General features: G+C 36.0%; 1 protein-coding gene across 5 annotated transcripts in view; it reads left to right on the top strand.

Moving 5' to 3' along the window:
* LOC136839390 (probable G-protein coupled receptor 21) overlaps nt 1-12500 on the top strand; it is a 90072-nt gene that overhangs the window by 14429 nt on the left and 63143 nt on the right. The window contains exons 1-2 of one of the 5 annotated variants that reach the window (XM_067105368.1): nt 351-1101; nt 12404-12432. The exons of 1 other annotated variant lie outside the window; for it this stretch is intronic. The gene's annotated coding sequence lies outside the window, so the exon portion shown is untranslated. Of the gene's footprint in view, nt 1-350; nt 1102-12403; nt 12433-12500 lie in introns of those variants that run through there. 3 more of the 5 variants (XM_067105370.1, XM_067105369.1, XM_067105366.1) reach the window with 3 other exon arrangements.

Below are 12500 nucleotides of genomic sequence, written 5' to 3' on the forward strand. Positions count from 1 at the left end.
GAGGTGGGAAAGGGAAAATGGAGGCAGCTGTCGAAGGGTAACTGGAGAAAAACTTGGATGAATAAAAGCTCCCTATTTTTTTTTTTTTTATGGAGAGCAAAACAAGGGAGACTGACAGATGAAATCTAAAGGCGTTCGAAGACAATTATCACCGTGATCAGATTGTGCACGAGTAGATGAGTTACGGTGCTCAGGTAGCATGAAGACAACGGGTAGAAGACGAGGATTCCCGGATGTAGGTTCGAGGGCGGACCGTTGAGACCACCTCCCATCAGATATTAAATGCAGGGTAGTTTTCCGACCGCGAAGCAAGAAATAGATAGGAATACGACGTAGTCTAGTGTCAAAAATTGACGGTGGTGTTTTAGAAGGCCGTGGTGATAGCGACGGTGCTGCTGTGGAGCGGGAAGGGAAGGTGCAGACACACGCACGCACGCATTCGCTGCACACAGGGGTAGAGGTGATCGATGGGATGTGTGTTCAGTAGGGCTTGAGCAGTGACCGCGCTTGTTCCTGTTGCTATTGCTGAAGGCTCTCCCAAACCTCTCTCTTGTTCTCTCCCTTCAACTTTGCTTTTCATCCCAATCCCACCAAAGATCTTGTTCGATTAACCTCTAAACGCTACTCTCGGTGACCTCTGTCGACCCTTCCCGTCACATTTGAATTTTGGTTAAAAATCCAAGAGAATTATAAGGGAATAGAGAGGAAGAGAGATAGACGGGAGAAAGAGCGAGAGAGAGAAAAAAAAAAAAAAAAAACACGGAAAGAGGCGACAATGGGAAGGGCAGTGATGAAGTATCAAGGCAACGCTGGAGTTAGTGATGCAGTTTGTGTTGTTTCGTGTTGCTGTTGAAGCTTAGTTGAGCATAACAACTTCCCCTCTGATGAGGGAGAGAAGGTTCGGTCGCGCTTTCGATCGCTCTGCTGCTGCTGCTGCTGCTGCTGCTGCTGCTGCTAACCCAGGAAACCTTCCGACATTCGCCTCCACTACCATCATCATCTCCTCCTACTTGCCATAGCAAGAGGCTGCTGCTGCTGCTGATCTCCTGTTGTTGTTGCTGCTGCTATTACTGTTATTGCTGCTGTTGCCCTTCCTTACAGGTACTTAATATACATTGTAATGCAGTTGTCTGAAATGCACGAACACGCATGCACACAGGACCTTCGGCGAAAATGGCAAAAATACACCCACAATACACAAGCATCACGATTCATGTAATGCTCAAGCATTTTGTCAAACCTAGCGTCACCATAGTAACAGAAGGTTACGAACGTTCCCATGTTACATACGAATTTACAGACATAAAATTATGTAGAAATTGTTGCCTTGATGCTACATAGAACGCAATGCTTCAGGCCTATAGTCGAGCAAGATTTTTTTTTTTTGTGAATTAGCTGGCATGAAGTGGTTAGAATAGTAGGGTATTCTGCTCTCAAGAAACTGGTATAATACCTTCGACACGCAGGTCTCCACATATAGATGAAGATTTATAGGTCAAACCTGTAAGTGTTTATATTCGGTTTGGTGATTTAGCACAAAAGGCTATTATTTTGGAAAGAGTGATGCGTAATAGGCCTATTTCGGAAACCAGTATTCTTATGATGTGAGCATTCTCTTTCGGTCTATGTACCTTCAATTTTGTTAGTCTCAAGGTTCCCCTCCTCTCTCTCTCTCTCTCTCTCTCTCTCTCTCTCTCTCTCTCTCTCTCTCTCTCTCTCTCTCATATATATATATATGCGTGTATTCTCTTGATCTCCACTGATCCTTCTACATGTGATTTGCTTACAAACAACTATCGATCGATTGGGTTCTCTTTTAAGGCTAGAAAAGAAAGGAATTATTTAGGCATGATGAAAGGACTTGTCCCAGATTCCTGACATATCAAAAGTACCAGCTCAGCCAGGTAAAGTAAAAACAAGAACAGCTCTTGGAATAAAGAAGGAGGTAGCGTTTTCTAGATATTAAAGGTTAAAGAAGGAGATGAGAGCTCTGGATTTTATCTTGTGCACCTCAGTATTCACCTCCAGCCTCCTCACCACCCCCCCTCTCTCTCTCTCTCTCTCTCTCTCTCTCTCTCTCTCTCTCTCTCTCTTCTTTTATCGATTCATTTCGTTTCCCATATAAATTACGACCTCGGTCGCTGAGTATTTTATAACATGCTCCTCCCCACCCTCGCTGTATTTCTGACTTAATTTAGCTGTTTAGGCTCTTTGATTCATTACAGTACTGGTTGTTTTTTTTAATTTGTTTTAAACTTTGGTAACTTCATCCGTTACTTGCCAGTAGGATACGTTTCTCTCTCTCTCTCTCTCTCTCTCTCTCTCTCTCTCTCTCTCTCTCTCTCTCTCTCTCTCCCGCTGGTTTTGCATCTAATTAATTAGGTTATATGAAAAATTGCAATCTGGGTAGTATCACTTCATTAGCCTCTCTCTAATTATGTGTATATATATATATTTATTTATTTATTATATATATATATATATATATATATATATATATATATATATATATATATATATCTATATAATATATATGTGTCTGTGTCTGAGAGTGTGTATTATGAACTATTTTTCTTGATTTCCACTGCTCTTTCTGCATGTGAATTATTTCCAAAAAGTTATATTTTTAGTATCTAATGAGAGGACTTCTCCCTGATTCTTGACAGCCAAAGTAAAAAAAAAAAAAATGCCCACCTATGGGAATAAAAAGGGTGTAGAACGTTTCAAGATCTTAAAGGTTAAAGTAGGGGATGAGCGGTCTGGATTTTATCTTGTGCTCCTCAGTATTCGCCGGCAGCCGCCCCCCCACCTCTCTCTCTCTCTCTCTCTCTCTCTCTCTCTCTCACACACACACACACACACACACACACACACACACACTATTAATTTTTCTAATGAATCATTTGGAGTTTATCCCACCTGGTAGCGGTGCTTGTATAGTTTTCATTATAATTATCTTTCCTTCTTTAGTATTGTCATCAATATATTTCGTTTTCCTTATAAATTACGACTTCTCGCTGGGTATTTTGTTACCCCATCCCGTTGTATGTCTGATTCATTTAGGATCCAGTCATCTAGACTCTCTTACAAATGACAGTATCTGTCTATATTTTTTCCTGATTACTGGTGTTAACTTATCTCTGTCACTCCACTCCACTCCCTACTTCCCATTCTCTCTCTCTCTCTCTCTCTCTCTCTCTCTCTCTCTCTCTCTCTCTCTCTCTCTCTCAGAGGAGCAAGGGATTGTGACGTAGTAAGAAGGCGAGAAGAGCATTCCCTTGACCTTTAAGACTGTCATTGATTTAATAATATTGATCTTATCAAACACTTGAAATCCCAAACGCTGATTATTATGTTGAGATGTAAGGATGAAGCGATGCTCAGCCGCGTTGCTAACATACACATGTACAGACATACATACATGAATAAACACGAGTTCAACATTAAGATGATATTGTTGTCTTATGGGAGTATTTTACCTAGATCAGAGCGAAAGGTCAAACTGATTTCATCTAACTTCGAATGGGATTTCTCTCTCTCTCTCTCTCTCTCTCTCTCTCTCTCTCTCTCTCTCTCTCTCTCTCTCTCTCACAGAGTGGATATGAACACTAATTTTTATGCTTTTTAATGCAGTTATTAAGTGCTGTCTTTAGTTTCTTTTACAAACATTGACTTAAATGGGGAATAGTTCAGATTAACTGTTGTCGATCTTTAGATGAACTTGATGTAACAACGTCTTGTTCACGAATTACAAATGATGATAAACCAGCGTTCCACATAAAACGATACCCAAATGTGTCCCTTTCAGGGCATAAGATTCATATCTTCACTCGAGAGTCCAGGGTTCGATGCCAATGTGAGGTTGATTTTTAGTGTTGCCACACTTATCACTCGCAAATTATTGTACACATTTTCTCCACCGCTTTTTAAAATTTGTCAGAAATTCTCATTGGCGATTTTGCTTAAGTTTTAATCCAAGAAAGAAAACTCATGCACTTTGAGCCTACGCGCATAAATTATTTATGCTTTGGTAGTGAGTTGAAAGTAGATTTCATTTTGAGTGTTATTCCATCGGAAAAAATTTGAGTTACATTTCAGATTTGTATTAATTTTTCCGAGAGTAATTTCAAAATATTTCACCCCATAAAGCTTTTCGTTCTTCATTAAATTATTTATTGATCGTCTCCCTCTGTTACATATTAAATAAAGGTTCACAGTAAAAGAAGAAAAAGTTTTACGAATAAGAAAGAAAAAGAGCCACTAAAGTGAGTTTTTATTCTCGTCAAGTTCACAGAATATCTGATGAAATGGAACTCGAAATGAAAGAAGGAAAGATATGGGTCTGAAATTCGTGAATTACGGTGGGGTGGTTATGGTTGGGGCGGGGCTAAGGGTGCCTTAAGATTGGGAAAGAAATGAACTTTTACAAATATTGCCTCATAATTTCCAAGAATAGGTAAAAGGTTTTAGAACTCATCTCTCTCAGGTGATATAACGCTATGGGAAAACCTAATTGTTAATGAGGATGGAATTATAGCTAAGAATGGTTTCTAAATCTTTCTCCGTCTTGAAACTGCTTTGGCATCGTAAATTCTTTTGAGAATTTGGCACGGGAATCCTTTCGGCGATGAAGGGAGACACTGAGATCAAGAAGTCTACAGTGAGTTTCAGCAGTTTCATTGTAATAAAACACTATTTTTGAAGGTTTATTACTTCAAGTCGACATGGAGGCCATATTGAGTTATTTGTAAAATTTCGCTCATCACTGATTACGGTTTTAATTTCATAAGAAAAATACCTTTGCTTATGGTATTAGCAAGTGCAGTATATAAAGGAATTAAGATGTTTTCGGAATACAGAGAAACGAGAGGAAAATTCAAACCCGATTAGCTGTGTAAGGTCTAAAAGAAATAAAAAACATTGCATAAAAAAGAAAAGAGGGTAAAATCTAAATGGAGTTTGTTATTTTGTTGAAAAACAATGAATCAAGAGTGCGTCGAAAACTGAAAAGTCTAAATGAAGTAGGAGAAATGATCGAAAAATAAACAAACGAGAGTACATCGAACAGCATAAAACCTAAACATCAGATAAGCTGTTTAGAATTCTGTAAATGGATTGGAATATTGACATACGTCGAGTAGCGTAAATTCCAAATGCATTATGAGAAATTGTCAAGAAAAAAAAAAGAAGAAAACGAGGGGAATATTTGCTATGTCGAGCAGTGCGCCAGAACAGAAAGGAACCGGCGGGAGATATCGAGTGAGCAGATAATATCTTGGAAGCGTTTTTAATAGAGCCACCTAAGAATAACCTCGGCGCGAATCACACTCGAAAAGCAAGTGGGAGGACAAGAGATAAAGAATATTTGACATATGAGCAGATGAGCCTAAAAGCGGAGAGAGGTTAGTTGTTGATGTCAAGAATATGCCGCGGATAATGGTCGGAATGGAAGGGTGGGTACAAAAGATGAAATATCCCTTTCCATAGCAAAAAGAGCGAAAGAGAATCGGATGAAGGATTAAGAGCGAGTGATGCGATTGATAATAAAAAAGGCTGCTAAGAAAGAAAATAATAATGATATCAAGTGAACATAGCATTCATTAGAAGATGAAATGCTCTCGCAAAGCAGTTACAGAAATATGGAATAGAGGATGAACAAACGTGAAAGAAAAAGTAGAATGACGCTATTCATTTAATAGAAAAAACTAATAAAATATGTTAGAGATGACCAGTTTTTGCAAATGAAAGTATTACAGCAGCATAATAAATGATACGGAATTTGATTAAAATTGTGTGGAAAGAAAGCTGTAAGAGTCTAAAGCGACGTATAAAATTGGCTAAAAGAAGGAGGGAAAGAGTACAAGAGGAAGAGCGATTAGTCAAAGAATATCTACACACAGAAGTGTTTCATCGAAGAAAGATTTTTATGCATTAACATCATGTCAGTCAGATGACGGTCTGTGACACTAATGAAGAAATGGTTTGGCTAAAGATCACGACGCGAATACCTAGACATCGTACGAATAAGTAAATATTCTTTCTTTTTTTGTGCACTTTCATTGGACATTAAGAACTACTTTAACCCAATCTTGATCGACGGTTCTTTACAGCTACTTTCAAGCAGTGTTACATGTAAGTGGAGGCGAAAACCACTGACAAGATCACTTACTAATGGCAGCCCAAGTTTGCCAAGAAAAGACCAGCGATCAGAAAAACAAGTCTGCGTTAGGAAGGTGCGATGTTGAGAAGGCCCGGCACCTACAGTATAGAATTATGTAATATAAGGAAGTTATGACCATCTTTTCATATTGGCTGAGAAGAAATTCATATCATTACGTGGGGATGATATTTGACACTGACCACACTAGTGATATTTAGCTAGCCAAGTATAGGGTGTTGCTTTAAGGAAATTAAAGTTCAAAACTCACAGATTTATGGTAAACGGGAGGTTGATATAGTACAAAAATAAATCCCAACTTAAAGGCTGCTGGCCAAGAACGATAGCTTACCTAAATAAAAATGATTATGATGAGATATGTTTCAAAATGAAGTATAACAAAAATGCAAGGAAAGTTTGCAGGATTTAAGAAAGCAGAGAACAAACTAGGTTCCTTACACATTGCAAAAGTACTCTTTACGTATTAAAAATATTTAATTGTAAACAGTGCGAACTTACGAAGGTTTCTATGCGTTATGTAGGCTATATCATATATTCTTTGTAGACGTTTTTGTAATATCGTTGCATATTATAGAACTGCGAACCCCATGCACCCTTGATTCAATAGGCGAAGTATGAATGTGGTAGTAACTGCGACGTGGCAGTCTGTATACTTCTTTAAACGTTCACACAAAAACAGCGCACGTATGTTCTAGAGTTTCTTTGCGGGGATTTTACAGTATATTTTGCCATCGTTTAGGAGTACAAACAAGAAAAGGTGGCCACTCACAGACAAAGTTACATTAGAATTGCTAGACAACAGATGATTAAAACCTCTTCGAAATAGTAAACCCTCGATTTTCAAGCATTTCTGTACTAAATCAGGTTATTAGTTGAAGGGAATAACATTTGTCTAATAAATTTTTCTTCTTAGACCAGCAAAGCTTCTCGATGAAGACTGCAAGCAAATATCCAACTGGTCTTCTTGTAAAAGGGGTTCTTTTTGCTGATCTCTTTGCCGAATTCTTTCTTTCGGCTAAAGAAGTCTGAAGAAAGTTTTTTCTACTTAGATTTGTAACAGTTGTTGAGTATATGATACCATAAAGGCTTGAAGTCTTTCTCGTTCTCTTGTCTCTGTTATTCGAAGGTCACACACACGCACACGTGTATTATATATATATATATATATATATATATATATATATATATATATATATATATATATATATATATATATATATATATATATATATATATATATATATACATATATGTATATACTGTGTACGGCAATATGATATATATTTTGTTCTTTTCCATCTAAAAGCCATTTCCTTATAGAAGGGGAGTTCGAGGTACCTTTCCGGTTTTCAACATGTATTTTAGATCCACGACGCATGTGTCGTTATGATCGTCTGGTATTTCTTGGTGGTTACCCTTCCAAATACTGATTAGAGCCGACGTTGCTCATCTTCGTTGGCCTGCGATTATTATATATATATATATATATATATATATATATATATATATATATATATATATATATATATATATATATATATATATAGGCAAATGCCACGAAGAAGGACTTTTTTTAATTATACATTCATCATGTTCCATATCTTCGTGAATCAGTTATGCATACACACACACACACACACACACACACACACACACACACACATATATATATATATATATATATATATATATATATATATATATATATATATATATATATATATATAAAGGTTCTTGCTAGAAACTGAAAGTAATAATTATTTAAAGAAAGGATATGAACTTGATTCATATGCAAAGAGGCTAGGTGGGTGATATGCAATAACAGAGACTATTTTTGTATATTCACGTGATCTTTCTTTTCACGTAAATCACATAGCATAATTTTTCTGTCTTTTTTTATTTCCTCTAAAATATTTTATATGATTTAAATGCTCTTCCAGGTGTTTTCCTTAAAATAGAAAGGATATTCTATTTTTTTTTTTTGAGAACTTACTATTCTGAATGGAAAAAGAACTTCGTTTGAAGGGTGAAGTGAAATTATTATCTTAAAGAGCAGATGATGAGTCAGAAGGTAGAGTCATTCAAGAATTTGTTTACAGCTGCACTAATCCAAAAGAAGAATTTAATCCCGTTTCTTGTAAATTATGAAACAGCATTTAATGTGTCATTTGGGAATTGTTATAATCAGATTAAATACACGATTCAGAGTAACATTGAAATTCCTCGAAATGACCAAAAGATTTATTAATGGGAAGGTTATTCAAATCCTTTTGACTGCAGAAATTTACCACAAGGCTTTGTCTTGTAACAGTCAATGAAAATAAATAGTATTGTGATAGACTGCTCAAGATATCTGAGAAGCAGATTTAGAATGGAAAATAAAGTCGGAATGAGAAATGTGATATACTTGTATGTAGACAGACAGATAATGGGTACAAAATGAGTATGGGAAACTTCAAGTTAACTGACTAAGGTTTCAGTTAATCGATAAGTACCGGTATTTGTACTAAAGTGAACATAAAAAGGGACAGTGTATGATGGGATAATTATTCATGCACATGAAGCAATAAGGAATAAGCATCCTTTACTATTGTTTGAACGTTGTGTTGGATCCATATTGATGCCTTTCACAGCCTTCTTGTAGTCAAGTTGCTGTTTATTTTTAGCTACCTTTAATTAAAAAAAAAAAATTAGGTTGATGCTGACCTCTTTAAAGTAATTTTTTGTAAGCAGTTGCCAGCCATTTTACTTGATTCTATACCTACTCTTGCTCAGCCTACATCTTCCCAGCAAACATTTAAATGCCTTTCCTTTTTATACTGCAGATATGGCTCACTGCTACTAGAAACAAATCTAGATTGTTGTTTATTGTGGAGATTGTTTCACAGGAAATCTGAAGCGTAATTGTGATAACAGAATATCTATGTGTGAAGCAAGATCTGGTTTCTAATGTGGTTGATAATGACTTCAGTTGTAACTACAGATAAGTTACGATCAGTCAGTTACCTGTGGCTTTTGTTGGAGAATCCGCAAGGGAGTTGTGAGAATTAGCATGAAACTAGACAGGAGACTTAGTCAGTGAGAATGATTGATTGATTAATTTGTTGGTTGTAATTTGTCGGGCGTTTCAACTAACAGGATGTTCGATGAAAAGAGTGAAAGAGGGGGATTAAGGAAAGGGAGGTTTTGGAAAGCAGGATTAAATAATTTTACGGAAAGTGTGACACATTTTACAATATGTAAAAGTAAAAGAATTTATGAAAATATCCTTATGGAAATTAAAGGTGATTGAGCATTGCACAGAAAAACGCCACCAAGGAAGGAATTAAGGGAAATTTTGAAGCGTTAAGGGAATGAGGGAGACTGGAATGCTCAGTGAAGTGAAGGAAAGGTTGAGTGGGAGTGAGAAGAGAGGAGCTCAAAGAGACACAAGATGAAAAGGAACTATCTTCGGAACAGAAATGCATTACTACACTGCTGGTGGTCTGATCAGCAGTTGGTCTGCATGGGCGATTGTTAGAGAATGTCAGAGGCCATCATCACAAAATCCCTCGTCATGACTACCCTTCGGGACATGGCCATTGGGCCAGCAATATCGTCCCCAAATTATTGCAGAGATTAATAAGGGTACAACCGGGAGCCACTATTCTAAGGGAAAATTTTGGACGGAAGTAAATGCATATATGCATATATATATATATATATATATATATATATATATACATATATATATATATACATATATATATATATATATATATATATATATATATATATAGCAATTTAGTGCGAGGAGAAGGACACTTCTTTATTCCTTTCTAGGTGCTTTATTTAGCTGCTGACGTTTCAAGACGTTCAGTCCCATTTTCAAAGCTATATAATAAAAGAAACATATATTAAAAAACAGACTCGGAATAACATAACATAAAATTATAACATAAAAGTATCAGTATGTTAAAAAGGAAGAGTGTTTATTTACCAAGTAGTGCTGAAGGCACAGACCGAGTGACAGTCCGGGTCAGGTTCAGCTTCGACGTGAACTCACGAGAGGTATAGAGGTGTTGAGGTGGTCTGAGTATTTAGTTGGGGGACAAGTTGTTTAATAAAAAGTGATTCTAAAATTGCTAGTTGTTGGTCGTTGGGAGTTCGGCCTATGATTTTAAAATCTTTGTAGTTAATATCGGCTTTGCATTTCTTTGCATGTTCACGTATGCAAGAGAATTCTGGGTTAGATAATTTATCACCTAGGAAGAGGAGTCCTTCAACTGTCGCTTTTCTTGCAGTGACCGAGACTTAGTTTGTCAGTCATGCATATGTCGGTCTTTTCACCACAAAAGATACAGTTTTATGTATACAGTACATTATATATACATATATATATATATATGTATATATACATATATTATATGTATTATATATATGTGTGTGTGTGCTAACGTTGAAAATAAGTGTAGATATTCCCTAATAATCCACTTCCTACACCTCCAACGAAGCCATAATTGTAGTACATTAACCACCTAAGACACATTGCACCTTGGAACTTCATCTTGCGCGCGCTCTCTCGCTTCCTGGGTATTATGCGTATATGCTGCCTTCTCTCTGGTCACTAGTATGGCTTCAGTAAAGCAAGATCATCTGTGATCTTTCCTACTTCACTCATACCTAGTGGTCCTTTCTCAGGATCTTTGGTGAAGTGATATGCTATGGCATAAGGTGTTGTTAGCTAAACTCCCTGTTTATGGCTTCACTCTTAAATTTCTTATATGAAAAGTCTATTTCTGCTGTAGTTGACGGGATATGTTTGTCCTTCTAATTGTCCGTTCACGCCCATAGATTTCGCATTTTCATCAGCGAACTCTTTCAAACCCTTTCTTGTTCTACCAATTCACGAGCACATTCATTACTTATTCTGAGGTATCTTTATTACGCTCAGCGTCTTGTTTATGCCTAGTGTTGTGTGATGCTGTTAATGCAGATCCGGACATTATCCCTGAATTGGGTAATCAGAGCTCTCATGGGAAGTTTGCTTCATATCCATAAATTTAATAATCGTTCAATTCCCCAACACTGCAAGAAAATTGTGAAATTCATCAGATCTGACAATATCTTTGGCGTCTCTGTGGACATTATTTTGGGCTTTTCGATTATATAAATGGGACTCCTGGTACTAGGGATAATGTGCTGGTGTAGTGAACGCGAGAGTTTTCACACTAGACCACTTTCTCTTGCCATTCATTGCATTTGCTCTGTTTTTCTCTGATGTTGTATCACCTAGGAAGAGGAGTCCTTCAACTGTCGCTTTTCTTGCAGTGACCGAGACTTAGTTCGTCAGTCATGCATATGTCGGTCTTTTCACCACAAAAGATACAGTTTTATGTATACAGTACATTATATATATATATATATATATATATATATATATATATATATATATATATATATATATATGTATATAAATATGTATATATACAATATTATATATATATATGTATATATATATATATATATATATATATATATATATATATATATATATATATATATATATATATATATATATATACATACACACACACATATATCACAAACATTAAACTACAAATCTTTAATATCCAGTTCGCGCTACTTCGGGAATATGGTTGGCGACATCGACTGGAAGTCGTTGGTTTGAGTCACTTAAGTACCAAACCATTTATCACTTATAGTTCCCCTTCGGTGATATTCCCGAAGTGGCACGAATTGGATATTAAACGACGTTTATAGCTTAATGTTTGCATATAAATCATGGTGATGTGATAAAATTCATTATATATATATATATGTATATATATATATATATATATATATATATATATATATATATATATATATATATGTATGTATGTATATGCATATACAGTACGTGTGTGGATTTATTTATATATACAGCTTGGATTAGAGTTCGTAAAACTTTCTTTTCAATTTAAAAATCAACAGTCTTTTATCTTTTTTCCGGGTGACTCCAGCGCATGGCTATTTGTATATTTGTGTACATACACATAAGTATATAGAAAAACGTAATATTTTACCAATGCATTACCCTGTCGTTCATGAACTTTCTGTAATATGTGTGAAATGTTTACATTTTCACGTGAAGGTTTCAGCGGCGTGCCATTCATTTGACAAATAACTTAAAAGCTCTGCATTTTGGACGATTATAAATCTTCGGTGTTTTTTACTTTTCAGGGTGCTTCACTGCAGAAGGGTCACGAAAGGTGAGAAATTTATTCGTCTCTTGTTGCGCTAACACGATGAAAAGCATACCACTTTGATGACCAAAATG

Source organism: Macrobrachium rosenbergii, chromosome 6 (assembly GCF_040412425.1).
Source record: "Macrobrachium rosenbergii isolate ZJJX-2024 chromosome 6, ASM4041242v1, whole genome shotgun sequence".
Classification (NCBI taxonomy): Eukaryota; Metazoa; Arthropoda; class Malacostraca; order Decapoda; family Palaemonidae; genus Macrobrachium; species Macrobrachium rosenbergii.